At 45.3% G+C, this 12665-nt stretch overlaps 1 long non-coding RNA gene across 1 annotated transcript in view; it reads left to right on the forward strand.

Annotated features, from left to right (window-relative positions):
• Window positions 1–12665, forward strand: part of LOC139378795 (uncharacterized) — a 201084-nt gene that overhangs the window by 104726 nt on the left and 83693 nt on the right. The window lies entirely within an intron of this gene.

The raw sequence follows: 12665 nt of genomic DNA on the forward strand, positions 1-12665 counted from the left end.
TCTCTTACGTTGTTAAATAGAGCGAGTTTCTGAAAATGCAATGCATGTAAAATACTCATAAGATGTTCTGAGTACATTTTCAAAGAATATTATAGATTTTTTTTTGGGGGGGGGGGGGGGAAATATAGTCACTTGAAATGTTGGTGATGTATATGTCACAACGGGAATTAAAAGTGATACAAAACCACACATTTTCAGAGATTTATTTTGTACAGCAGAATCGATTTATTCTCACAAATATGTTATTTGGGGTCTCCTTGGGCAACGGTAACCGGGTCGGGTTTCTAAGGGTGAAGTGGAGGTTTTAATCTCCTGTTTTAGAGCCCGTGTCACTCCCCTGCTAACCAGACAGGGTTTGGTTTACAACCTGTTTTGGGCCTGTTTTAAGTTTTTGTTAGGTTGTGTCTGAATGAGTATCAGGGTTTGTCTAGTGTTTAATCACACTGAAGGAGAAGCAGGGTTTGTCTAGTGTTTAATCACACTGAAGGAGAAGCAGGGTTTGTCTAGTGTTTAATCACACTGAAGGAGTAGCAGGGTTTGTCTAGTGTTTACTAATACTGAAGGAGTAGCAGGGTTTGTCTAGTGTTTAATCACACTGAATGAGTATCAGGGTTTGTCTAGTGTTTAATCACACTGAAGGAGAAGCAGGGTTTGTCTAGTGTTTAACCATACTGAAGGAGTAGCAGGGTTTGTCTAGTGTTTAATCATACTGAAGGAGTAGCAGGGTTTGTCTAGTGTTTAATCATACTGAATGAGTATCAGGGTTTGTCTAGTGTTTAATCACACTGAAGGAGAAGCAGGGTTTGTCTAGTGTTTAACCATACTGAAGGAGTAGCAGGGTTTGTCTAGTGTTTAATCATACTGAAGGAGTAGCAGGTTTTGTCTAGTGTTTAATCATACTGAAGGAGTAGCAGGGTTTGTCTAGTGTTTAATCACACTGAAGGAGTAGCAGGGTTTGTCTAGTGTTTACTAATACTGAAGGAGTAGCAGGGTTTGTCTAGTGTTTAATCACACTGAAGGAGTAGCAGTGTTTGTCTAGTGTTTAATCACACTGAAGGAGTAGCAGGGTTTCTCTAGTGTTTAATCATACTGAAGGAGTAGCAGGGTTTGTCTAGTGTTTAATCATACTGAAGGAGTAGCAGGGTTTCTCTAGTGTTTAATCACACTGAAGGAGTAGCAGGGTTTGTCTAGTGTTTAATCACACTGAAGGAGTAGCAGGGTTTGTCTAGTGTTTAATCACACTGAAGGAGTAGCAGGGTTTCTCTAGTGTTTAATCACACCGAAGGAGTAGCAGGGTTTGTCTAGTGTTTAATCATACTGAAGGAGTAGCAGGGTTTGTCTAGTGTTTAATCATACTGAAGGAGTAGCAGGGTTTGTCTAGTGTTTAATCACACTGAAGGAGTAGCAGGGTTTGTCTAGTGTTTAATCACACTGAAGGAGTAGCAGGGTTTGTCTAGTGTTTAATCACACTGAAGGAGTAGCAGGGTTTGTCTAGTGTTTAATCATACTGAAAGAGTAGCAGGGTCTGTCTAGTGTTTACTAATACTGAAGGAGTAGCAGGGTTTGTCTAGTGTTTACTAATACTGAAGGAGTAGCAGGGTTTGTCTAGTGTTTACTAATACTGAAGGAGTAGCAGGGTTTGTCTAGTGTTTAATTACACTGAAGGAGTAGCAGGGTTTGTCTAGTGTTTACTAATACTGAAGGAGTAGCAGGGTTTGTCTAGTGTTTAATCACACTGAAGGAGAAGCAGGGTTTGTCTAGGGTTTAATAATACTAAACTGCTTGGAGTAACACTAGATTGTAACCTGTCATTGTCAAAACATATTGATGCAGTAGTAGATAAGATGGGGAGAAGTCTGTCTATAATAAAGCAATGCTCTGCCTTCTTAACGACACTATCAACAAGGCAGGTCCTAGAGGCCCTCGTTTCTACCTTCTTATTAACAACTCTATCAACAAGGCAGGTCCTACAGGCCCTAGTTTCTACCTTCTTACCAACACTATCAACCAGGCAGGTCCTATAGGCCCTAGTTTATACCTTCTTAACAACACTATCAACAAGGCAGGTCCTACAGGCCCTAGTTTCTACCTTCTTAACAACACTATCAACAAGGCAGGTCCTACAGGCCCTAGTTTCTACCTTCTTAACAGCACTATCAACAAGGCAGGTCCTAGAGGCCCTAGTTTCTACCTTCTTATTAACAACTCTATCAACAAGGCAGGTCCTACAGGCCCTAGTTTCTACCTTCTTAACAACACTATCAACAAGGCAGGTCCTACAGGCCCTAGTTTCTACCTTCTTAACAACACTATCAACAAGGCAGGTCCTACAGGTCCTAGTTTCTACCTTCTTAACAACTCTATCAACAAGGCAGGTCCTACAGGCCCTAGTTTCTACCTTCTTAACAACTCTATCAACAAGGCAGGTCCTACAGGCCCTAGTTTCTACCTTCTTAACAACTCTATCAACAAGGCAGGTCCTACAGGCCCTAGTTTCTACCTTCTTAACAGCACTATCAACAAGGCAGGTCCTACAGGCCCTAGTTTCTACCTTCTTAACAACACTATCAACAAGGCAGGTCCTACAGGCCCTAGTTTTGTCACACCTTGACTACTGTTCAGTCTTGTGGTCAGGTGCCACAAAAAAGGACTTAGGAAAATTGCAATTGGTTCAGAACAGGGCAGCACGGCTGGCCCTCAGAACAGGGCAGCACGGCTGGCCCTCAGAACAGGGCAGCACGGCTGGCCCTCAGAACAGGGCAGCACGGCTGGCCCTCAGAACAGGGCAGCACGGCTGGCCCTCAGAACAGGGCAGCACGGCTGGACCTCAGAACAGGGCAGCACGGCCAGCCCTTGGATATACACAGAGAGCTAATATTAATAACAGGCATGTCAATCTCTACTGGCTGAAAGTGGAGGAGAGATTGACTTCATCACTACTTTTATGTCTGAGAGGTATTGACTTGTTGAATGCACTGAGCTGTCTGTCTAAACTACTGGCACACAGCTCAGCCACCCACCCGTACCCTACAAGACATGTCACCAGAAGTCTGCTTAAACTACTAACACACAGCTCAGACACCCATCCATACCCCACAAGACATGCCACCAGAGGTCTCTTCACAGTCCCCAAGTCCAGAACAGACTATAGGAAGTGCACAGTAATATATAGAGCCATGACTACATGGAACTCTATTCCACAGTACTACACAGAGCCATGACTACATGGAACTCTATTCCACAGTACTACATAGAGCCATGACTACATGGAACTCTATTCCACAGTACTACATAGAGCCATGACTACATGGAACTCTATTCCACAGTACTACATAGAGCCATGACTACATGGAACTCTATTCCACAGTACTACATAGAGCCATGACTACATGGAACTCTATTCCACAGTACTACATAGAGCCATGACTACATGGAACTCTATTCCACAGTACTACATAGAGCCATGACTACATGGAACTCTATTCCACAGTACCACATAGAGCCATGACTACATGGAACTCTATTCCACAGAACTACATAGAGCCATGACTACATGGAACTCTATTCCACAGTACCACATAGAGTCATGACTACATGGAACTCTATTCCACAGTACCACATAGAGCCATGACTACATGGAACTCTATTCTACAGTACTACATAGAGCCATGACTACATGGAACTCTATTCCACAGTACTACATAGTGCCGTGACTACATGGAACTCTATTCCACAGTACTACATAGAGCCATGACTACATGGAACTCTATTCCACAGTACTACATAGAGCCATGACTACATGGAACTCTATTCCACAGTACTACATAGAGCCATGACTACATGGAACTCTATTCCACAGTACTATATAGAGCCATGACTACATGGAACTCTATTCCACAGTACCACATAGAGCCATGACTACATGGAACTCTATTCCACAGTACTACATAGAGCCATGACTACATGGAACTCTATTCCACAGTACCACATAGAGCCATGACTACATGGAACTCTATTCCACAGTAGTACATAGAGACATGACTACATGGAACTCTATTCCACAGTACTACATAGAGCCATGACTACATGGAACTCTATTCCACAGTACTACATAGAGCCATGACTATATGGAACTCTATTCTACAGTACTACATAGAGCCGCCATGACTACATGGAACTCTATTCCACAGTACCACATAGAGCCATGACTACATGGAACTCTATTCCACAGTACTACATAGAGCCATGACTATATGGAACTCTATTCTACAGTACTACATAGAGCCGCCATGACTACATGGAACTCTATTCCACAGTACCACATAGAGCCATGACTACATGGAACTCTATTCCACAGTACCACATAGAGCCATGACTACATGGAACTCTATTCCACAGTACTACATAGAGCCATGACTACATGGAACTCTATTCTACAGTACCACATAGAGCCATGACTACATGGAACTCTATTCCACAGTACCACATAGAGCCATGACTACATGGAACTCTATTCCACAGTACCACATAGAGCCATGACTACATGGAACTCTATTCCACAGTACCACATAGAGCCATGACTACATGGAACTCTATTCCACAGTAGTACATAGAGACATGACTACATGGAACTCTATTCCACAGTACTACATAGAGCCATGACTACATGGAACTCTATTCCACAGTACTACATAGAGCCATGACTATATGGAACTCTATTCTACAGTACTACATAGAGCCGCCATGACTACATGGAACTCTATTCCACAGTACCACATAGAGCCATGACTACATGGAACTCTATTCCACAGTACTACATAGAGCCATGACTATATGGAACTCTATTCTACAGTACTACATAGAGCCGCCATGACTACATGGAACTCTATTCCACAGTACCACATAGAGCCATGACTACATGGAACTCTATTCCACAGTACCACATAGAGCCATGACTACATGGAACTCTATTCCACAGTACTACATAGAGCCATGACTACATGGAACTCTATTCTACAGTACCACATAGAGCCATGACTACATGGAACTCTATTCCACAGTACCACATAGAGCCATGACTACATGGAACTCTATTCCACATCAGGTAACTGACACAAGCAGTAAAATTAGATTTAAAAAACAGACAAAAAAAACACCTTATGGAACAGCGGGGACTGTGAAGAAACACACACATTGACACAGATACACACACACACACACACACTCACACACACACACACACACACACACACACACACACACACACACACACAAGCACGCACGCGCGCGCGCACACACATGCACACGCACATGCACGCACACGCACGCACACACGCACACGCGCACGCACACACGCACACGCACGCACGCACGCCCGCCCGCACGTACGGGCATAACGTACGCGCTATGCCTACACATGGATTTAGTACTGTAGATATGTGGTAGTGGTGGAGTAAAGGCCTGAGGGCACACAGTGTGCTGTGAATGTATTGTAATGTTTTTAAAATTGCATAAACTGCCTTCATTTTGCTGGACCCCAGGAAGAGTAGCTGCTGCTTTGGCAGGAACTAATGGGGATCCATAATAAATACAAATACTGAAGGAGAAGCAGGGTTTGTGTTGTGAGGAGAAGCGGGGTTTGTGTTGTGTTTTATCAGGAGGAACGGGGTTTGTGTTGTGTTTTATCAGGAGGAACGGGGTTTGTGTTGTGTTTTATCAGGAGGAATGGGGTTTGTGTTGTGAGGAGGAACAGGGTTTGTGTTGTGAGGAGAAGCGGGGTTTGTGTTGTGTTTTATCAGGAGGAACGGAGTTTGTGTTGTGAGGAGGAACAGGGTTTGTGTTGTGTTTTATCAGGAGGAACGGGGTTTGTGTTGTGTTTTATCAGGAGGAACGGGGTTTGTGTTGTGAGGAGAAGCGGGGTTTGTGTTGTGTTTTATCAGGAGGAACGGGGTTTGTGTTGTGAGGAGGAACAGGGTTTGTGTTGTGTTTTATCAGGAGGAACGGGGTTTGTGTTGTGAGGAGGAACAGGGTTTGTGTTGTGTTTTATCAGGAGGAACGGGGTTTGTGTTGTGTTTTATCAGGAGGAACGGGGTTTGTTTTAGCTTTTGGTTTTCTTCAGCTTCATGTTTATGTTCTGCCTTGGAGCAGCACTGTAGCAAAGACGTTGTATTTTTAACAGGGCTGGGTGTTGGTTTAAAGCCTGTTCGGGACAGGAGATTGCTGGGTGTAGCCCTCTGGAGGGGGTGAGGCGGTGGGAAGGCCAGACAAACGTACAGTGGGATAAGGGTACGACGTCGCGGTATTCAACAGGAACAGCAGACTGTGATAGGTTGGGAAGAAGGTCAGGGCTAGTAGCAGACGGCAGTATTGGGGAGAGAATGGAGGTTGGTGGAGAGGTTAGCTCACAGGCAGGAAGTACTGCAGGGAGGTGGGGGGGTGGGGGGGTAGTTCGCTCACAGCAGCATTGGATCTTGAGAACGACTACAGAAATACAAGAAGAAAGGAGAAATACTACTGTGCTGCTCTCAGAGGAGATGGGTTCTGCATATCCTACATCAGAGCTATACATTAAGACAGTAGATATACTGCTGTCAGAGGAGGAGATGGGTTCTGCATATCCTACATCAGAGCTATACATTAAGACAGTAGATATACTACCGTACTGCTGTCAGAGGAGGAGATGGGTTCTGCATATCCTACATCAGAGCTATACATTAAGACAGTAGATATACTGCTGTCAGAGGAGGAGATGGGTTCTGCATATCCTGCATCAGAGTTTTACATTAAGACAGTAGATATACTGCTGTCAGAGGAGGAGATGGGTACTGCATATCCTACATCAGAGCTATACATTAAGACAGTAGATATACTACCGTACTGCTGTCAGAGGAGGAGATGGGTTCTGCATATCCTACATCAGAGCTATACATTAAGACAGTATATATACTACCATACTGCTGTCAGAGGAGGAGATGGGTACTGCATATCCTACATCAGAGCTTTACATGAAGCCTGCCAAGGCATGTTACACGATGTGTGTAAATCTTACTGCTCACTCACAGCTCTGTGTCACCTCACACGTCAGATGACCCTTGACCTTTTTGAAAGTCCCCTCTGACCCTGACAGGTTCTAATAGGACGGGGGTCAAGGGTGGTGGCAATGGGGGGGGGACAGACAGACAGGGGAACTGTCTGACAACTTGATGGGAGACAGACACACTGAACAGGAAGGTACTCAGACAGACAGACAGACAGACAGACAGACAGACAGACAGACAGACAGACAGACAGACAGACAGACAGACACACTGAACAGGAAGGTACTCAGACAGACAGACAGACAGACAGACAGACAGACAGACAGAACACACTGAACACATTAACATTAACATATTGTGGATCACTTAGCATGCCATCTCCTCGGGTCATTTCCCCTGACCTGAAACACCCTTAACCTTCTGAGACAGATTTAGCCGCAAAAAGGTGAAAACCTTTGCATGCTTATTGGGCAAATAGGGAAATATTTCCTGTACCATCAGTAACACTGAATTCTCACAGGGCTTTCGGCCCGGGGTGTGTGTGTGTGTGTGTGTGTGTGTGTGTGTGTGTGTGTGTGTGTGTGTGTGTGTGTGTGTGTGTGTGTGTGTGTGTGTGTGTGTGTGTGTGTGCTGTATGCATGCATAAAGAGTTAAACGATCAGCACTATTCGATTTTTTTGTATAATAGCAGTGGGAGTAGATAGATTCGGTCCTCTATCCCAAATAGCACCCTATTCCCTATATAGTGCACTACTTTAGACCAGGACACTTATGGCTCAGGTTAAAAGTAGTGCACTATAATGTGGGAAAGGGTGCCATTTGTGACGCATCATTGTAGTCATCAGACTCCTCCAGCTCCAGTCAGGCCTCTGACCCCTCTCTGCTGGGAGTAGGTTCCCCGTTGTACAGGGTCAGGGCCTATAGAGGTCAGGGGTCAGAGGTTAAGGGGTTGACTAATCCATTACTCAGCCAAGCAGAAGAGGACATAACCGAGGGTGTTTAGACTGTTTCCTGTCGTGTAAATGTTCCCAGACCAGAGCCTTAACGGTCAAGGTGTGTATTAGATGTGGGAATTCAGATATGACATCATTGTTTTAGCACTAACCCACCCGGTGGGTGGTGTGACTGAATCTCCCAGGGATGTTGTAGAGCGTTTTAAGGCGTGTCTAATAAAAGCCCGGCTCACATGTATAAATATCACCGAGATGGATTGTGGGAATTTAGGGTCCGTAGGGTTTAGTGGTTCAAATTCAGTCATCTGTTGTAGTCCCTTTATACAGACCTCCTTCCCCTCATTCCCCCGAGTAGCTTTATACAGCACTCCTTCCCCTCGTTCCTCTGAGTAGCTTTATACAGCACTCCTTACTCTGAGTAGCTTTATACAGACCTCCTTCCTCTCATTCCTCTGAGTAGCTTTATACAGCACTCCTTCCCCTCATTCCCCTGAGTAGCTTTATACAGCACTCCTTCCCCTCGTTCCTCTGAGTAGCTTTATACAGACCTCCTTCCCCTCATTCCCCTGAGTAGCTTTATACAGCACTCCGTCCCCTCGTTCCTCTGAGTAGCTTTATACAGCACTCCTTCCCCTCGTTCCTCTGAGTAGCTTTATACAGACCTCCTTCCCCTCATTCCCCTGATTAGCTTTATACAGCACTCCGTCCCCTCGTTCCTCTGAGTAGCTTTATACAGCACTCCTTCCCCTCATTACCCTGAGTAGCTTTACACAGCACTCCTTCCCCTCGTTCCCCTGAGTAGCTTTACACAGCACTCCTTCCCCTCGTTCCTCTGATTAGCTTTATACAGACCTCCTTCCCCTCATTCCTCTGAGTAGCTTTATACAGACCTCCTTCCCCTCGTTCCTCTGAGTAGCTTTATACAGACCTCCTTCCCCTCATTCCTCTGAGTAGCTTTATACAGACCTCCTTCCCCTCATTCCTCTGAGTAGCTTTATACAGACCTCCTTCCCCTCATTCCTCTGAGTAGCTTTATACAGACCTCCTTCCCCTCGTTCCTCTGAGTAGCTTTATACAGACCTCCTTCCCCTAATTCCACTGAGTAGCTTTGATTGTTCTTCTGTAGTTGCTCCATGACAGTTCATTGTCACCACTATGTGTAATCAGGAAAATGTTTTCTTCCCACAGGAGCAGTTGAAGATGCTCTAGAGGTCGTCAGGCAGTTTTGAGTTGGGAAGTTCAATGTTATCCAAGGCAAAGACGTTGTATTTTTAACACGGCTAGACAGTCTCCTGTTCTCTAGTAATTCACTGTTGACCTCAGCATATCACACAGCCAGACAGTCTCCTGTTCTCTAGTAATACACTGTTGACCTCAGCATATCACACAGCCAGACAGTCTCCTGTTCTCTACTAATACACTGTTGACCTCAGCATATCACACAGTCAGACAGTCTCCTGTTCTCTAGTAATACACTGTTGACCTCAGCATATCACAGCCAGACAGTCTCCTGTTCTCTAGTAATTCACTGTTGACCTCAGCATATCACACAGCCAGACAGTCTCCTGTCCTGTTCTCTAGTAATACACTGTTGACCTCAGCATATCACACAGCCAGACAGTCTCCTGTCCTGTTCTCTAGTAATACACTGTTGACCTCAGCATATCACACAGCCAGACAGTCTCCTGTTTTCTAGTAATTCACTGTTGACCTCAGCATATCACACAGCCAGACAGTCTCCTGTTCTCTAGTAATACACTGTTGACCTCAGCATATCACACAGCCAGACAGTCTCCTGTTCTCTAGTAATACACTGTTGACCTCAGCATATCACACAGCCAGACAGTCTCCTGTCCTGTTCTCTAGTAATACACTGTTGACCTCAGCATATCACACAGCCAGACAGTCTCCTGTCCTGTTCTCTAGTAATTCACTGTTGACCTCAGCATATCACACAGCCAGACAGTCTCCTGTCCTGTTCTCTAGTAATACACTGTTGACCTCAGCATATCACACAGCCAGACAGTCTCCTGTTCTCTAGTAATACACTGTTGACCTCAGCATATCACACAGCCAGACAGTCTCCTGTCCTGTTCTCTAGTAATTCACTGTTGACCTCAGCATATCACACAGCCAGACAGTCTCCTGTCCTGTTCTCTAGTAATTCACTGTTGACCTCAGCATATCACACAGCCAGACAGTCTCCTGTCCTGTTCTCTAGTAATACACTGTTGACCTCAGCATATCACACAGCCAGACAGTCTCCTGTTCTCTAGTAATACACTGTTGACCTCAGCATATCACACAGCCAGACAGTCTCCTGTCCTGTTCTCTAGTAATTCACTGTTGACCTCAGCATATCACACAGCCAGACAGTCTCCTGTCCTGTTCTCTAGTAATTCACTGTTGACCTCAGCATATCACACAGCCAGACAGTCTCCTGTCCTGTTCTCTAGTAATACACTGTTGACCTCAGCATATCACACAGCCAGACAGTCTCCTGTCCTGTTCTCTAGTAATACACTGTTGACCTCAGCATATCACACAGCCAGACAGTCTCCTGTTCTCTAGTAATACACTGTTGACCTCAGCATATCACACAGCCAGACAGTCTCCTGTCCTGTTCTCTAGTAATTCACTGTTGACCTCAGCATATCACACAGCCAGACAGTCTCCTGTCCTGTTCTCTAGTAATTCACTGTTGACCTCAGCATATCACACAGCCAGACAGTCTCCTGTCCTGTTCTCTAGTAATACACTGTTGACCTCAGCATATCACACAGCCAGACAGTCTCCTGTTCTCTAGTAATACACTGTTGACCTCAGCATATCACACAGCCAGACAGTCTCCTGTCCTGTTCTCTAGTAATTCACTGTTGACCTCAGCATATCACACAGCCAGACAGTCTCCTGTCCTGTTCTCTAGTAATTCACTGTTGACCTCAGCATATCACACAGCCAGACAGTCTCCTGTTCTCTAGTAATACACTGTTGACCTCAGCATATCACACAGCCAGACAGTCTCCTGTCCTGTTCTCTAGTAATACACTGTTGACCTCAGCACATCACACAGCCAGACAGTCTCCTGTCCTGTTCTCTAGTAATACACTGTTGACCTCAGCATATCACACAGCCAGACAGTCTCCTGTCCTGTTCTCTAGTAATACACTCTTGACCTCAGCCTATCACACAGCCAGACAGTCTCCTGTTCTCTAGTAATACACTGTTGACCTCAGCATATCACACAGCCAGACAGTCTCCTGTTCTGTTCTCTAGTAATACACTGTTGACCTCAGCATATCACGCAGCCAGACAGTCTCCTGTCCTGTTCTCTAGTAATTCACTGTTGACCTCAGCATGTCAGACAGTCTCCTGTCCTGTTCTCTAGTAATACACTGTTGACCTCAGCATATCACACAGCCAGACAGTCTCCTGTCCTGTTCTCTAGTAATTCACTGTTGACCTCAGCATATCACACAGCCAGACAGTCTCCTGTTCTCTAGTAATACACTGTTGACCTCAGCATATCACACAGCCAGACAGTCTCCTGTTCTCTAGTAATACACTGTTGACCTCAGCATATCACACAGCCAGACAGTCTCCTGTTCTCTAGTAATACACTGTTGACCTCAGCATATCACACAGCCAGACAGTCTCCTGTCCTGTTCTCTAGTAATTCACTGTTGACCTCAGCATATCACACAGCCAGACAGTCTCCTGTCCTGTTCTCTAGTAATTCACTGTTGACCTCAGCATATCACACAGCCAGACAGTCTCCTGTTCTCTAGTAATACACTGTTGACCTCAGCATATCACACAGCCAGACAGTCTCCTGTCCTGTTCTCTAGTAATACACTGTTGACCTCAGCACATCACACAGCCAGACAGTCTCCTGTCCTGTTCTCTAGTAATACACTGTTGACCTCAGCATATCACACAGCCAGACAGTCTCCTGTCCTGTTCTCTAGTAATACACTGTTGACCTCAGCCTATCACACAGCCAGACAGTCTCCTGTTCTCTAGTAATACACTGTTGACCTCAGCATATCACACAGCCAGACAGTCTCCTGTTCTGTTCTCTAGTAATACACTGTTGACCTCAGCATATCACGCAGCCAGACAGTCTCCTGTCCTGTTCTCTAGTAATTCACTGTTGACCTCAGCATATCACACAGTCAGACAGTCTCCTGTCCTGTTCTCTAGTAATACACTGTTGACCTCAGCATATCACACAGCCAGACAGTCTCCTGTCCTGTTCTCTAGTAATTCACTGTTGACCTCAGCATATCACACAGCCAGACAGTCTCCTGTTCTCTAGTAATACACTGTTGACCTCAGCATATCACACAGCCAGACAGTCTCCTGTTCTCTAGTAATACACTGTTGACCTCAGCATATCACACAGCCAGACAGTCTCCTGTTCTCTAGTAATACACTGTTGACCTCAGCATATCACACAGCCAGACAGTCTCCTGTCCTGTTCTCTGGTAATTCACTGTTGACCTCAGCATATCACACAGCCAGACAGTCTCCTGTTCTCTAGTAATACACTGTTGACCTCAGCATATCACACAGCCAGACAGTCTCCTGTCCTGTTCTCTGGTAATTCACTGTTGACCTCAGCATATCACACAGCCAGACAGTCTCCTGTCCTGTTCTCTAGTAATTCACTGTT

This window comes from Oncorhynchus clarkii, chromosome 2 (genome assembly GCF_045791955.1).
Source record: "Oncorhynchus clarkii lewisi isolate Uvic-CL-2024 chromosome 2, UVic_Ocla_1.0, whole genome shotgun sequence".
In the NCBI taxonomy this organism is placed as follows: domain Eukaryota; kingdom Metazoa; phylum Chordata; class Actinopteri; order Salmoniformes; family Salmonidae; genus Oncorhynchus; species Oncorhynchus clarkii.